The 15,589-nt window shown below is 44.7% G+C and overlaps 1 long non-coding RNA gene across 1 annotated transcript; it reads left to right on the top strand.

Moving 5' to 3' along the window:
* Window positions 1-2,979: 2,979 nt before the first annotated feature.
* LOC125551500 lies at window positions 2,980-5,481 on the top strand. Its single transcript, XR_007302739.1, has 3 exons — window positions 2,980-3,614; window positions 3,978-4,045; window positions 5,172-5,481. It is a non-coding gene; the product is annotated as an uncharacterized LOC125551500 (long non-coding RNA).
* Window positions 5,482-15,589: the final 10,108 nt, after the last annotated feature.

Below are 15,589 nucleotides of genomic sequence, written 5' to 3' on the forward strand. Positions count from 1 at the left end.
TTTATCCACCACCGTGTGCACCCTGAAATTTTAACATTTGGAGGGAGCTGCAACGAACCGCACTGCACCGTAGGCAAGTAAAACCAAAGTGAGCTGCTAGGGGAAACCGAAGTGAGCTGCAAACCAAAGTTCTCTGCCACCGTGTGTACCCTGAAACCAAAGTTCTTTTTTCCCGAGCAGCAAAGGAGAACTCTGGAGTGAACCACCAAGTTTGTTATCGAATAGTAGTTTTTAAAACTTACCAAACACAACCCTATAAATTTACATAAAACCCACTCAAAACAAAATGAAAAATAAATCAAAGCCGTATGTCCTGGGTCCAGTTGCGTTGACCCTGCCAGCACCAAACGAACCGCGAGGCTGACGATGGTAAGCTGCACGCCCGCGATACAGAACCGCTTGCCAATGAACTAAACCAACATCACGCCGTGAGCTGCATGTACAAGACACCCTGACCAGCATACACAAACCAGCCGAACCTCATCTTCGATCAAGCCAACTGCACCGAAGCACCTATCAGCAAGAAAGGGAAAATACCAAGCCGCAATGGGGCACAACCAAACCGCACGACGACGACATCCAGAGGCAGAAACACCACCTCGACTCCCCTGCTGCTCCCATCGAAGTAGTTCACACCACCGTACTTCTCTATCCTGACAAGTGAACAACAAGAAACATGTGGCTGAAGAAGTGAATCGCGCATCTACAACAAATAAACTACAGAAATTTCCAAAAAGTACTACACAACCTGCTCTGGCGTACTGCACGGTTGGGCTCGTCCCACATGTGACCATCGGCGTCCGTCAGATGCAGCCTGCGTGCCTGCATTTTTTTGTCGCCCACCCATTGACAGTGGAGAGCCAGAGAGAGGCCAGGCAGGCGAACGGCAACGCGGTGGCTGTTGACCCGGGACGCGCTGTAGTGGCCAGGGATGGAAGGGAGGAGGTGGAGGAACGGGAAGGAGAGGGAAGAGTCGCCGGTGACCCGGGACGGAGAGGACACCCCCGGGACGGTGATGCACGGATCTGACGCGGGGCAGCTGCGGGAGGACGGCGAGGGGCCGGGGCCTTGGAGGCCGGCCGTCGCGGGTCGTGGAGGCCGGCGTCACGGGGCAAGGTCGTAGTCGCGGCGGGGGGGGGGGGGTGTTGGGGGGGGGGGCGGGGGCCGCCGAGGTCGGCCGTCACGGGGCGGGGGGCCGTGGCCATGGCCGGAGTTGGCGAGGTCACAGGGCGGGGCCGTGGGAAGCCGGGCGAGAAGGTGATCAGGGGGTCACCGCGGCCTAGATCCAGTGCCGGCTCGTGCTAGGAGGTGGCCGGGGGAGGGGGCTTGTCGGCAAGGGAAGAAAGGTCGCGGGTGGGGCAGGGGCGGAGAAGATCGGCGCCGGTTGGTGGTAGGGAAGGGAGGGAGGTGGTGTGGTGGTGGAGGAAGGGAGGGAGGTTGGTGCGGTGGTGTGTGGGTGGGGGTGGAGACGAGGAGATCTGGGAGGAGTGGGGTGGCCGGGGGTTGACCTACTTTTTTTATTTTGCGTCGGTCGTGGGTTAGGGTGTTATCAGAATAACGCAGAAGTGTTATTAGAATAAGGTCTTAAGGGGTGTTATCATAATAAACCCATCCTATATATATAGTGTTACTATTCATTACTCAGTGTGCAGAATAAATTATTCTTCGCCCGAGGTAATCTTACGATCGCTTCCTAAATAAATTACGTTTATAATATAAATAGTTACATGCATATGGATTAAATATGTAAAATTTGGTATAAAAAAAGTAAAAAATAAGTTGTAAGACTAGAAAAATCACATTTTATGTACGTTTTACACTATGTTCTTACATTCGTTATTTTATGTAACATAAAATATTTTTTACGGCGAGTACTTATGTACTCACGCGTACACCGCGGCCTAGATCCAGTGCCGGCTCGTGCTAGGAGGTGGCCGGGGGAGGGGGCTTGTCGGCAAGGGAAGAAAGGTCGCGGGTGGGGCAGGGGCGGAGAAGATCGGCGCCGGTTGGTGGTAGGGAAGGGAGGGAGGTGGTGTGGTGGTGGAGGAAGGGAGGGAGGTTGGTGCGGTGGTGTGTGGGTGGGGGTGGAGACGAGGAGATCTGGGAGGAGTGGGGTGGCCGGGGGTTGACCTACTTTTTTTATTTTGCGTCGGTCGTGGGTTAGGGTGTTATCAGAATAACGCAGAAGTGTTATTAGAATAAGGTCTTAAGGGGTGTTATCATAATAAACCCATCCTATATATATAGTGTTACTATTCATTACTCAGTGTGCAGAATAAATTATTCTTCGCCCGAGGTAATCTTACGATCGCTTCCTAAATAAATTACGTTTATAATATAAATAGTTACATGCATATGGATTAAATATGTAAAATTTGGTATAAAAAAAGTAAAAAATAAGTTGTAAGACTAGAAAAATCATATTTTATGTACGTTTTACACTATGTTCTTACATTCGTTATTTTATGTAACATAAAATATTTTTTACGGCGAGTACTTATGTACTCACGCGTAAAAAATGTTTTATGTTACGTAAAATTATGAATATAAAAACATAGTGTAAAACATACATAAAATATGATTTTTCTGGTCTTATAACCTATATTTTTATTTCTTTATACAAAATTTTACATATTGAGTCAATATGCATATAACTATTTATATTCTAAACGTAATTTATTTAGAAAGCGATCGTAAGATTACTTTGGATGAAGAATAACTTATTCTGTACCCTGGGTGATAAATAGTAATATTATATATACACACACACTATAATATATACTCCCTCGATCTCAAAATAAGCGTTTCAACTTTAGTAGAGGCATTTATTTTGAGATGGAGGAAGTATTATTTTGTCGTAGAGGAAACGTTGCCGATCCAAAAGCCCATATCAGCTATCGAGCACGGCCCAACCAACACCCAATCTACCCCCTAAAAAAAGCCCATCACCCAACCTCTCCTTCCCCGCACGACCAAAGCCCAACCTCTCCTCCCCTCACTCTCCACTCCCTGTCCACTCCATCACACACGATCCCTAGATCTCAGCGGAGGCACCTACTCCACTCCCTCCGCTCTCGCCCCCGTAGCCGGCGACCTTGTCTCCCACCGCCGCCCCTCTCATCCCCCCTCCACTCATCAACGACGGCTAGATGCGCACACAACCGGTGACCAACATCATGCAAGGTCGCCACTGCCGTCGTCGAAGGATAGTCTTCCCACATCGCTAGCCGCAGCCTCCGCCTCGCCCCGATTCTCGTCCTCCTCGACCGCCACTCGCTCTCCTTGGCAGCACCTCACCGCCTCCCTGCCCATGCCGTGTCCGCCGACAGCCCTACTCATGCCGACCTCGCTAATCATGCGGTAGCGCTTGGCTGTGCTCACCTTGTCCTCGTCGGCGTCGCGGCCGCAGGCCACGTGAACTACAACTCCGCTGCCAGTGGCGACGAGTCCTTCCTGTGCCTCTACTGCCTCGTGGCTGAGTCCTCCTCTCCCCAAATTGACATCCACCCCTTTGTCGAGCCCGCCGTGCCAGCGACATGAACAAGATGGTGTACACCGACTCTGGATGAGGTCAACGCTGATGGCGACTCGAACGGTTCGTGGAGCTGTACCAGGTATAGCTACTCTTCCTCTTCAATCAATAGTAGTCCATTCTGTGTGTGTGGAGGTTGCAGCTCACACGGGTTTGTGGAGGTGTTGGCTCCAGTATTTACCAGGGATGTTTGTAGATGTGTTGGCATATGATCCAGTACATAAATTGATTGATTGATTCCTTAGTACAATGCTGGTTAGACTAAATAATTAGTTGATCGAATTATTTGCATCTAACGTGTTGCACACATATATAAAGCAGAACAAGCTGTTCCACAAATGGGGTCTGACTTAAATATTTTGGGAGATGCATAATATGCCAAACACTTCTAAAGTTTTCTCGTCCATCGGCGCATGATAGTGGAAAACATCTGTAAATTGTGCAGGATCCTATAGAGCAGATGGGCATCATCGAGATGCAGTACACTCGTGCAGTACACACTCTCTTAGGCAGGTAAGCAACCCAAGACAACTTAGTTTGTGAAGATCGGTGGTTCATGGTCTGGAAGTTTTATTTCTCTCTCTAAATTTTGTACTACTTAGATAGTCCCTTACATGCCTTTTATTGCTTGATCACACTTTATATGTACGTGCAAGAAAGGAGTTGTTAACTCAAACATTAATGTTAATTTTTGTTAACTACATACTGTGTTGGACATTGGTTTTTTGAAATTGACTCCGTGTTGAATTGGTTTTTCTTGTTGTGTAGCATGAGCAATTTATTTGCCGGTATGCGCTGTTGTGTATAGCTGGGCAAACGGGCCGGGCCAACCAGCCCGTGAGCATGCCGACACAGCCTGCCTGGGCCAGGCACGACACGGGCTAAATGGGACGTGCCCGGCACGCGACACACCTTGGGCCGTGCCTGGGCCTGGAGGCTGGGCGCACAGGCCAGCACAGTATGACGCATTAATTTTTTATATATTTTTTCAGATTTTTTATATATATACCTAAAATACGGCCCAATAGGCCTAAAAATCAGCCCAACAGGCTGAAAATGTGCAGCCCAGCATGGTAGCATGCTAAATGGGCCAACATGCCGCCCCGTTTACTAACTAGGCCGTGCCTGGGCCTAGAGGCGCAACATGTGGACCGACACGGTACGACCCGTTTACTAAATGTGCCACCGTGGGCCGGGCTGTGCCTGGCACGATTGGCATGGGCCGGGTCAGCCCGTTTGGCCAGCTATGTTGTTGTGTGCCGCAACCTAGCAATCTGTTCATGCCAAATGATCAACTCCTGGTGAGGTTCATTGCTAGACATGCACGGTCTCCGCGGGCAAGGTATTCGAAGCCGCCCTTTGGTCACTTGTGTTCTATTTCTAAAGAGTTGTGAGACATCACAATGAAATATTCGTATTGATGTGATTAGCAAGTGTACTTAATGACACATACATGTAACGCGTTATGTGTAACGCTGAATCTGATGTGGCTATACTATGTGAATTTATGAAGGCCTAATTTCCTTTTTAGCATTTTGTACAAACAATATACTTATAATCAAAGAGACAACGATTACAAGTGTATGATGGTGAGCCCAATTCCCACATTGATGTTATCACCAAACATTTTTTTATGCAGAAGGATTGGACAAGAAATACCAAGGCACACATGTTTGTCTCTTTGAAGAGAGACAACAAATCCCTATGCCCATGAAACGACTTAGATGATAAGCATCACCGGAGGTTCAAAATAAGAAGAGTACTTAAGAGGAATCTTTCTATAGGTTAAGTATATGTTCTTATGCGTACCTTTGCATCTTGTCCTATAATATGTTATTGTTCTGTGTTACCTCAAAGGTTTCATGGTTCTTATTCAAATAAAATAAGAACAGATCACTTTGTATCATGCTTGCTTTGATAACACTTTTCATTTACTTGCGCTTCTAGAATGTCATTGGTGTGGAACTTCTTCTCAGGAGCATGCATACTTTGAGCCTTTAGGGCCTACATTTGTGCTTGTACTTCACTGTATGAAATGTATTAGGACATTGGCATATATCGTGCATGCTTTGCACCTATAGTTTTGATCTACCCACATGATCCATTGTGAAGATAGATATTAGTACGGAAATGAAAAGTTCTGCTTGATGCCCCACTGTTCGATGACAAGATTAGGAAGCAGAGGTAGTATATACTCTATATCTCAAGGAATGTAAGAGAAGTACTTGAGCGGCAACGAAGTCAGTCTTGCTAGTTTTTTAAAAGCCCGTTCAATTCCTACATCACCGTTATATGTTTTTATTTCTCCAGGACCGAATCAAGCACCGAGTTATTCTGCATAAGAGAAACAAATAATATAGTAAACATAAATATGACCAATCAGAATAATATTGGATAAAAAGATGCCAAGAAATTAACCATCAAGCATAAGAAGCAATATATTATCAATCTGACAGAATCCTTATAAATTCTATTAAATCCTTGTTTGAATAGGAGTTTTCATGAGGATCAGAAATCAAACTGTAGACAACAGTTTTCAGTGCATGTTGTTGGTGCAATATCTGCCTATCTTGAATTTTGAAGATTGTTGACAGAAACAGGTATGGACTAATGTGTTTGCTAGTGCACACACAGAGAAAAGTCCATACACAGCCGAAAAGAATGTTGTCTCTGCTGCCAAGTTCGAGGAACTTCATCGAAGCATATTTGTGCTGCAGAGAAGAACGAGCTACATCTCTCGAAGAGATAAGAGTCAAGAAGATTAATGTGAAGAAATCGACCCCTCGAAAGATTTGTTGAGATAGCAAAGCTTTCTGTTTCAATACTGTCATCCAAAGAAATTGACTGCATCGAAGACGTAGTATTCATTGAGTTTTTCTTCCTTTAGGCTTTTTGAGTCATAGGACCTTCGTACTATTAAGAGGGGTATAGATTCTCGTTGCTTAGATCAGCTATGATGCTTAGCTACAACCTATGAAAGATGCGAGAAAAATCTCTTTGTGCTCCAAGCAAATACTTGCCAGCAAGAGACTATGATCTTCTTCGCTGCAAGAGATTTGCCTCAGACCGAGGAGTTAGCATTTCCTGCTCCACAAGGAATGTTACCGCTGTGCTCAAATCTAACTGTTGGAATCATGTGTTGGGGAACGTAGTAATCTCAAAAAAAATTCCTACGCACACACAAGATCATGGTGATGCATAGCAACGAGAGGGGAGAGTGTTGTTTACGTACCCTCGTAGACCGGCAACGGAAGTGTTGACACAACGTAGAGGAAGTATTCGTACGTCTTCCCGATCCGACCGATCCAAGTACCGAACGTACGGCACCTTCGAGTTCTAGTACACGTTCAGCTCGATGACGATCCCCGGACTCCGATCCAGCAAAGTGTCGGGGAAGAGTTCCGTCAGCACGACGGCGTGGTGACGATCTTGATGCTCAACTGTCGCAAGGCTTCGCCTAAGCACCACCACAATATTATCGAGGATTATGGTGGAAGGGGCACCGCACACGGCTAAGAAAACGATCATTTGGATCAACTTGTGTGTCTAGGGGTGCCCCCTGCCCCCATATATAAAGGAGCAAGGGGAGGAGGCCGGCCGGCCCTATGGCGCGCCAAGGAGGAGTCCTAAGGAAGTGGGGAGGGAGAAGGAAAGGGGGGCGCCGCCCCCTCTCTCCTAGTTGAAGGATCGAAAGTATGTCTAGAGGGGGGGGTGATTAGACTACTTGACCAAACAAAAACTTAACCTTTTCCCAATTTTAGTTCTTGGCAGATTTTAGCTATTGTAGGACAAGTCAAGCAATCATCACACAATTCAAGCAAGCATGCAAAGAGTATATTGGCAGCGGAAAGTAAAGCATGCAACTTGCGAGAATGTAAAGGGAAGGGTTTGAAGAATTCAAACGCAATTGGAGACACGGATGTTTTTCCCGTGGTTCGGATAGGTGGTGCTATCCTACATCCACGTTGATGGAGACTTCAACCCACGAAGGGTAACGGTCGCGCAAGTCCACGGAGGGCTCCACCCACGAAGGGTCCACGAAGTAGCAACCTTGTCTATCCCACCATGGCCATTGCCCACGAAGGACTTGCCTCACTAGCGGTAGATCTTCACGAAGTAGGCGATCTCCTTGCCCTTACAAACTCCTTGGTTCAACTCCACAATCTTGTCGGAGGCTCCCAAGTGACACCTAGCCAATCTAGGAGACACCACTCTCCAAGAAGTAACAAATGGTGTGTTGATGATGAACTCCTTGCTCTTGTGCTTCAAATGATAGTCTCCCCAACACTCAACTCTCTCTCATAGGATTTGGATTTTGTGGAAAGAAGATTTGAGTGGAAAGCAACTTGGGGAAGGCTAGAGATCAAGATTCATATGGTAGGAATGGAATATCTTGGTCTCAACACATGAGTAGGTGGTTCTCTCTCAGAACATATGAGTTGGAATTGTGTATGTGTTCTGATGGCTCTCTCCACGAATGAAGAGGAGGTGGAGGGGTATATATAGCCTCCACACAAAATCCAATCGTTACACACAGTTTTCCAATCTCGGTGGGACCGAATCAACAAACTCGGTCGGACCGAAAAGGTAAACCTAGTGACCGTTAGAGATTTTCGGTGGGACTGACATGCAACTCGGTAGGACCGATATGGTTAGGGTTTGGGCATAACGTAATCTCGGTGAGACCGATTACACAAACTCGGTGAGATCGAGTTTGGTAATAAGCTAACCAGAGAGTTGGTCAGGCAAACTCGGTGGGACCGATTTGCTCTTTCGGTGAGACCGAAAAGTTACAAAAGGGAAACAAAGAGTTTACATTGCAATCTCGGTGGGACCGATTCGCTCTTTCGGTGAGACCGAAAAGTTACGAAAGGGAAACAGAGAGTTTGCAATCCCATCTCGGTGAGACCGAGATCCCTATCGGTAGAACCGAATTGCTAGGGTTTGGCAGTGGCTTATGACAAGTGAAACTCGGTGGCGCCGGATAGAAAGAATCGGTATGACCGAGTTTGTCTTAGGGTTTAGGTCATTTGTGGAAGTGGGAAAGTAGCTGAGGATTTTGGAGCATATCATTAAGCACATGAAGCAAAAGGCTCATTAAGCAACACCTCATCCCTCCTTGATAGTATTGGCTTTTCCTAAAGACTCAATGTGATCTTGGATCACTAAAATATAAAATGAAGAGTCTTGAGCTTTTGAGCTTGAGCCAATCCTTTGTCCTTAGCATTTTGAGGGTTCCACTTTCACATCCATGCCATGCCAATCATTGAGCTTTCCTGAAATAGTCATCTTGGAATAGCATTAGCTCAATGAGCTATATGTTGTTATGAATTACCAAAACCACCTAGGGATAGTTGCACTTTCACTAGTCCAATTCGGACCAGGGGGAGGAGGCGCGCGGCCCACCCTGGCTGCCCTTCTCTCTCTCCACTAAGGCCCATATGGCCCATTACTTCTCCCGGGGGGTTCCGATAACCCTCCTGCTCTCCGGTTTTCTCCGAAATCACCCGGAACACTTCCGGTGTCCGAATATAGCCGTCCAATATATCAATCTTTATGTCTCGACCATTTCGAGACTCCTCGTCATGTCCGTGATCGCATCCGGGACTTCGAACTAACTTCGGTACATCAAAACTCATAAACTCATAATATAACTATCATCGAAACCTTAAGCGTGCGGACCCTACGGGTTCGAGAAGAATGTAGACATGACCGAGACACGTCTCCAGTCAATAACCAATAGCGGAACCTGGATGCTCATATTGGCTCCTACATATTCTACGAAGATCTTTGTCGGTCAGACCGCATAACAACATACATTGTTCCCTTTGTCATCAGTATATTACTTGTCCGAGATTCGATCATCGGTATCTCAATACCTAGTTCAATCTCGTTACCGGCAAGTCTCTTTACTCGTTTCGTAATACATCATCTCGCAACTAACTCATTAGTTGCAATGCTTGCAAGGCTTATGTGATGTGCATTACCGAGAGGGCCCAGAGATACCTCTCCGACAATCGGAGTGACAAATCCTAATCTCGAAATACGCCAACCTGACATTTACCTTTGGAGACACCTGTAGAGTTCTTTTATAATCACCCAGTTACGTTGTGACGTTTGGTAGCACACAAAGTGTTCCTCTGGCAAACGGGAGTTGCATAATCTCATAGTCATAGGAACATGTATAAGTCATGAAGAAAGCAATAGCAACATACTAAACGATCGGGTGCTAAGCTAATGGAATGGGTCATGTCAATCACATCATTCTCCTAATAATGCGATCCCGTTAATCAAATGACAACACATGTCTATGGTTAGGAAACATAACCATCTTTGATTAACGAGCTAGTCAAGTAGAGGCATACTAGTGACGTTTAGTTTGTCTATGTATTCACACAAGTATTATGTTTCCGGATAATACAATTCTAGCATGAATAATAAACATTTATCATGATATAAGGAAATAAAATAATAACATTATTATTGCCTCTAGGGCATATTTCCTTCAGTCTCCCACTTGCACTAGAGTCAATAATCTAGATTACACGGTAATGATTCTAACACCCATGGAGCTTTGGTGTTGATCATGTTTTGCTCGTGGAAGAGGCTTAGTCAATGGGTCTGCAACATTCAGATCCGTATGTATCTTGCAAATCTCTATGTCTCCCACCTGGACTAGATCCCGGATGGAATTGAAGCGTCTCTTGATGTGCTTGGTTCTCTTGTGAAATCTGGATTTCTTTGCCAAGGCAATTGCACCAGTATTGTCACAAAAGATTTTCATCGCACCCGATGCACTAGGTATGACACCTAGATCGGATATGAACTCCTTCGTCCAGACTCCTTCGTTTGCTGCTTCCGAAGCAGCTATGTACTCCGCTTCACATGTAGATCCCGCCACAACGCTTTGTTTAGAACTGCACCAACTGATATCTCCACCGTTTAATGTAAACACGTATCCGGTTTGCGATTTAGAATCGTCCGGATCAGTGTCAAAGCTTGCATCAGCGTAACCATTTACGATGAGCTCTTTGTCACCTCCATATATGAGAAACATATCCTTAGTCCTTTTCAGGTATTTCAGGATGTTCTTGACCGCTGTCCAGTGATCCACTCCTGGATTACTTTGGTACCTCCCTGCTAGACTTATAGCAAGACACACATCAGGTCTGGTACACAGCATTGCATACATGATAGAGCCTATGGCTGAAGCATAGGGAACATCTTTCATTTTCTCTCTATCTTCTGCATTGGTCGGGCATTGAGTCTTACTCAATTTCACACCTTATAACACATGCAAGAATCCTTTCTTTGCTTGATCCATTTTGAACTTTTTCAAAACTTTGTCAAGGTATGTGCTTTGTGAAAGTCCAATTAAGCGTCTTGATCTATCTCGATAGATCTTAATGCCCAATATGTAAGTAGCTTCACCGAGGTCTTTCATTGAAAAACTCTTATTCAAGTATCCCTTTATGCTATTCAGAAATTCTATATCATTTCCGATTAGTAATATGTCATCTACATATAATATCAGAAATGCTACAGAGCTCCCACTCACTTTCTTGTAAATACAGGCTTCTCCAAAAGTCTGTACAAAACCAAATGCTTTGATTACACTATCAAAGCGTTTATTCCAACTCTGAGAGGCTTGCACCAGTCCATAAATGGATCGCTGGAGCTTGCACACTTTGTTAGCTCCCTTTGGATCGACAAAACCTTCCGGCTGCATCATATACAACTCTTCTTTCAGAAATCCATTCAGGAATGCAGTTTTGACATCCATCTGCCAAATTTCATAATCATAAAATGCGGCAATTGCTAACATGATTCGGACAGACTTAAGCATCGCTACGGGTGAGAAGGTCTCATCATAGTCAATCCCTTGAATTTGTCGAAAACCTTTTGCGACAAGTTGAGCTTTGTAGACAGTAACATTACCGTCAGCGTCAGTCTTCTTCTTGAAGATCCATTTATTCTCAATTGCTTGCCGATCATTGGGCAAGTCAACCAAAGTCCATACTTTATTCTCGTACATGGATTCCATCTCAGATTTCATGGCTTCAAGCCATTTTGCGGAATCTGGGCTCACCATCGCTTCTCCATAGTTCGTAGGTTCATCATGATCTCGTAGCATGACTTCCAGAACAGGATTACCGTACCACTCTGGTGCGGATCTTACTCTGGTTGATCTACGAGGTTTAGTAGTATCTTATTCTGAAGTTTCATGATCATCATCATTAGCTTCCTCACTAATTGGTGTAGGTGTCATAGAAACTGGTTTCTGTGATGTACTACTTTCCAATAAGGGAGCAGGTACAGTTACCTCATCAAGTTCTACTTTCCTCCCACTCACTTCTTTCGAGAGAAACTCCTTCTCTAGAAAGTTTCTGAATTTAGCAACAAAAGTCTTGCCTTCGGATCTGTGATAGAAGGTGTATCCAATAGTTTCCTTTGGATATCCTATGAAGACACATTTCTCCGATTTGAGTTCGAGCTTATCAGGTTGAAGCTTTTTCACATAAGCATCGCAACCCCAAACTTTCAGAAACGACAACTTTGGTTTCTTGCCAAACCACAGTTCATAAGGCGTCGTCTCAACGGATTTTGATGGTGCCCTATTTAACGTGAATGCAGCCGTCTCTAGAGCATAACCCCAAAATGATAGCGGTAAATCAGTAAGAGACATCATAGATCGCACCATATCAAGTAAAGTACGATTACGATGTTCGGACACACCATTACGCTGTGGTGTTCCGGGTGGCGTGAGTTGCGAAACTATTCCGCATTGTTTCAAATGTACACCAAACTCGTAACTCAAATGTTCTCCTCCACGATCAAATCATAGGAATTTTATTTTCTTGTTACGATGATTTTCCACTTCACTCTGAAATTCTTTGAACTTTTCAAACGTTTCAGACTTATTTTCATTAAGTAGATATACCCATATCTGCTTAAGTCATCTGTGAAGGTGAGAAAATAACGATATCCGCCACGAGCCTCAACATTCATTGGACCACATACATCTGTATGTATGATTTCCAACAAATCTGTTGCTCTCTCCATAGTACCGGAGAACGGTGTTTTTGTCATCTTACCCATAAGGCACGGTTCGCAAGTACCAAGCGATTCATAATCAAGTGGTTCCAAAAGTCCATCAGTATGGAGTTTCTTCATGCGCTTTACACCGATATGACCCAAACGGCAGTGCCACAAATAAGTTGCACTATCATTATCAACTCTGCATCTTTTGGCTTCAACATTATGAATATGTGTATCACTACTATCGAGATTTAATAAGAATAAATCACTCTTTAAGGGTGCATGACTATAAAAGATATTACTCATATAAATAGAACAACCATTATTCTCTGATTTAAATGAATAACCGTCTCGCATCAAACAATATCCAGATATAATGTTCATGCTTAACGCTGGCACCAAATAACAATTATTTAGGTCTAATACTAATCCTGAAGGTAGATGTAGAGGTAGCGTGCCGACCGCGATCACATCGACTTTGGAACCATTTCCCACGCGCATCGTCACCTCGTCCTTAGCTAATCTTCGCTTAATCCATAGTCCCTGTTTCGAGTTGCAAATGTTAGCAACAGAACCAGTATCAAATACCCAGGTGCTACTGCGAGCATTAGTAAGGTACACATCAATAACATGTATATCACATATACCTTTGTTCACCTTGCCATCCTTCTTATCCGCCAAATACTTGGGGCAGTTTCGCTTCTAGTGACCAGTCTGCTTGCAGTAGAAGCACTCAGTTTCAGGCTTAGGTCCAGTTTTGGGTTTCTTCTCTTGAGTAGCAACTTGCTTGCTGTTCTTTTTGAAGTTCCCCTTCTTCTTCCCTTTGCCCTTTTTCTTGAAACTAGTGGTCTTGTTGACCATCAACACTTGATGCTCCTTCTTGATTTCTACCTCCGCAGCTTTCAGCATTGCGAAGAGCTCGGGAATAGTCTTATTCATCCCTTGCATATTATAGTTCATCACGAAGCTCTTGTAGCTTGGTGGCAGTGATTGGAGAATTCTGTCAATGACGCAATCATCTGGAAGATTAACTCCCAATTGAATCAAGTGATTATTATACCCAGACATTTTGAGTATATGCTCACTGACAGAACTGTTCTCCTCCATCTTGCAGCTATAGAACTTATTAGAGACTTCATATCTCTCAATCCGGGCATTTGCTTGAAATATTAACTTCAACTCCTGGAACATCTCATATGCTCCATGACGTTCAAAACGTCGTTGAAGTCCCGATTCTAAGCCGTAAAGCATGGCACACTGAACTATCGAGTAGTCATCAGCTTTGCTCTGCCAGACGTTCATAACATCTGGTGTTGCTCCAGCAGCAGGCCTGGCACCCAGCGGTGCTTCCAGGACGTAATTCTTCTGTGCAGCAATGAGGATAATCCTCAAGTTACGGACCCAGTCCGTGTAATTGCTACCATCATCTTTCAACTTTGCTTTCTCAAGGAACACATTAAAATTGAACGGAACAACAGCACGGGCCATCTATCTACAATCAAACATAAACAAGCAAGATACTATCAGGTACTAAGTTCATGATAAATTTAGGTTCAATTAATCATATTACTAAAGAACTCCCACTTTGATAGACATCCCTCTAATCCTCTAAGTGATTACGTGATCCAAATCAACTAAACCATGTCCGATCATCACGTGAGATGGAGTAGTTTCATTGGTGAACATCACTATGTTGATCATATCTACTATATGATTCACGCTCGACCTTTCGGTCTCCGTGTTCCGAGGCCATATCTGTATATGCTTGGCTCGTCAAGTATAACCTGAGTATTCCGCGTGTGCAACTGTTTTGCACCCGTTGTATTTGAACGTAGAGCCTATCACACCCGATCATCACGTGGTGTCTCAGCACGAAGAACTTTCGCAACAGTGCATACTCAGGGAGAATACTTCTTGATAATTAGTGAGAGATCATCTTAAAATGCTACCGTCAATCAAAGCAAGATAAGATGCATAAAATATAAACATCACATGCAATCAATATAAGTGATATGATATGGCCATCATCATCTTGTGCTTGTGATCTCCATCTTCGAAGCACCGTCGTGATCACCATCGTCACCGGCGCGACACCTTGATCACCATCGTAGCATCATTGTCGTCTAGCCAATCTTATGCTTCCACGACTATCGCTACCGCTTAGTGATAAAGTAAAGCATTACAGCGCAATTGCATTGCATACAATAAAGCGACAACCATATGGCTCCTGCCAGTTGCCGATAACTTGGTTACAAAACATGATCATCTCATACAGTAAAATTTAGCATCATGTCTTGACCATATCACATTACAACATGCCCTGCAAAAACAAGTTAGACATCCTCTACTTTGTTGTTGCAAGTTTTACGTGGCTGCTACGGGCTTAAGCAAGAACCAATCTTACCTACGCATCAAAACCACAACGATAGTTTGTCAAGTTGGTGCTGTTTTAACCTTCGCAAGGACCGGGCGTAGCCACACTCGGTTCAACTAAAGTTGGAGAAACTGTCACCCGCTAGCCACCTTTGTGCAAAGCACGTCGGGAGAACCGGTCTCGCGTAAGCGTACGCGTAATGTTGGTCCGGGCCACTTCGTCCAACAATACCGCCGAACCAAAGTATGACATGCTGGTAAGCAGTATGACTTATATCGCCCACAACTCACTTGTGTTCTACTTGTGCATATAACATCAACACATAAAACCTAGGCTCTGATACCACTGTTGGGGAACGTAGTAATTTCAATAAATTTCCTACGCACACACAAGATCATGGTGATGCATAGCAACGAGAGGGGAGAGCGTTATCTACATACCCTCGTAGACCGGCAACGGAAGTGTTGACACAACGTAGAGGAAGTATTCGTACGTCTTCCCGATCCGACCGATCCAAGTACCGAACGTACGACACCTCCGAGTTCTAGCACACGTTCAGCTCGATGATGATCCCCGGACTCCGATCCAGCAAAGTGTCGGGGAAGAGTTCCGTCAACACGATGGCATGGTGACGATCTTGATGC

Source organism: Triticum urartu, chromosome 4, assembly GCF_003073215.2.
Source record: "Triticum urartu cultivar G1812 chromosome 4, Tu2.1, whole genome shotgun sequence".
NCBI lineage: Eukaryota > Viridiplantae > Streptophyta > Magnoliopsida > Poales > Poaceae > Triticum > Triticum urartu.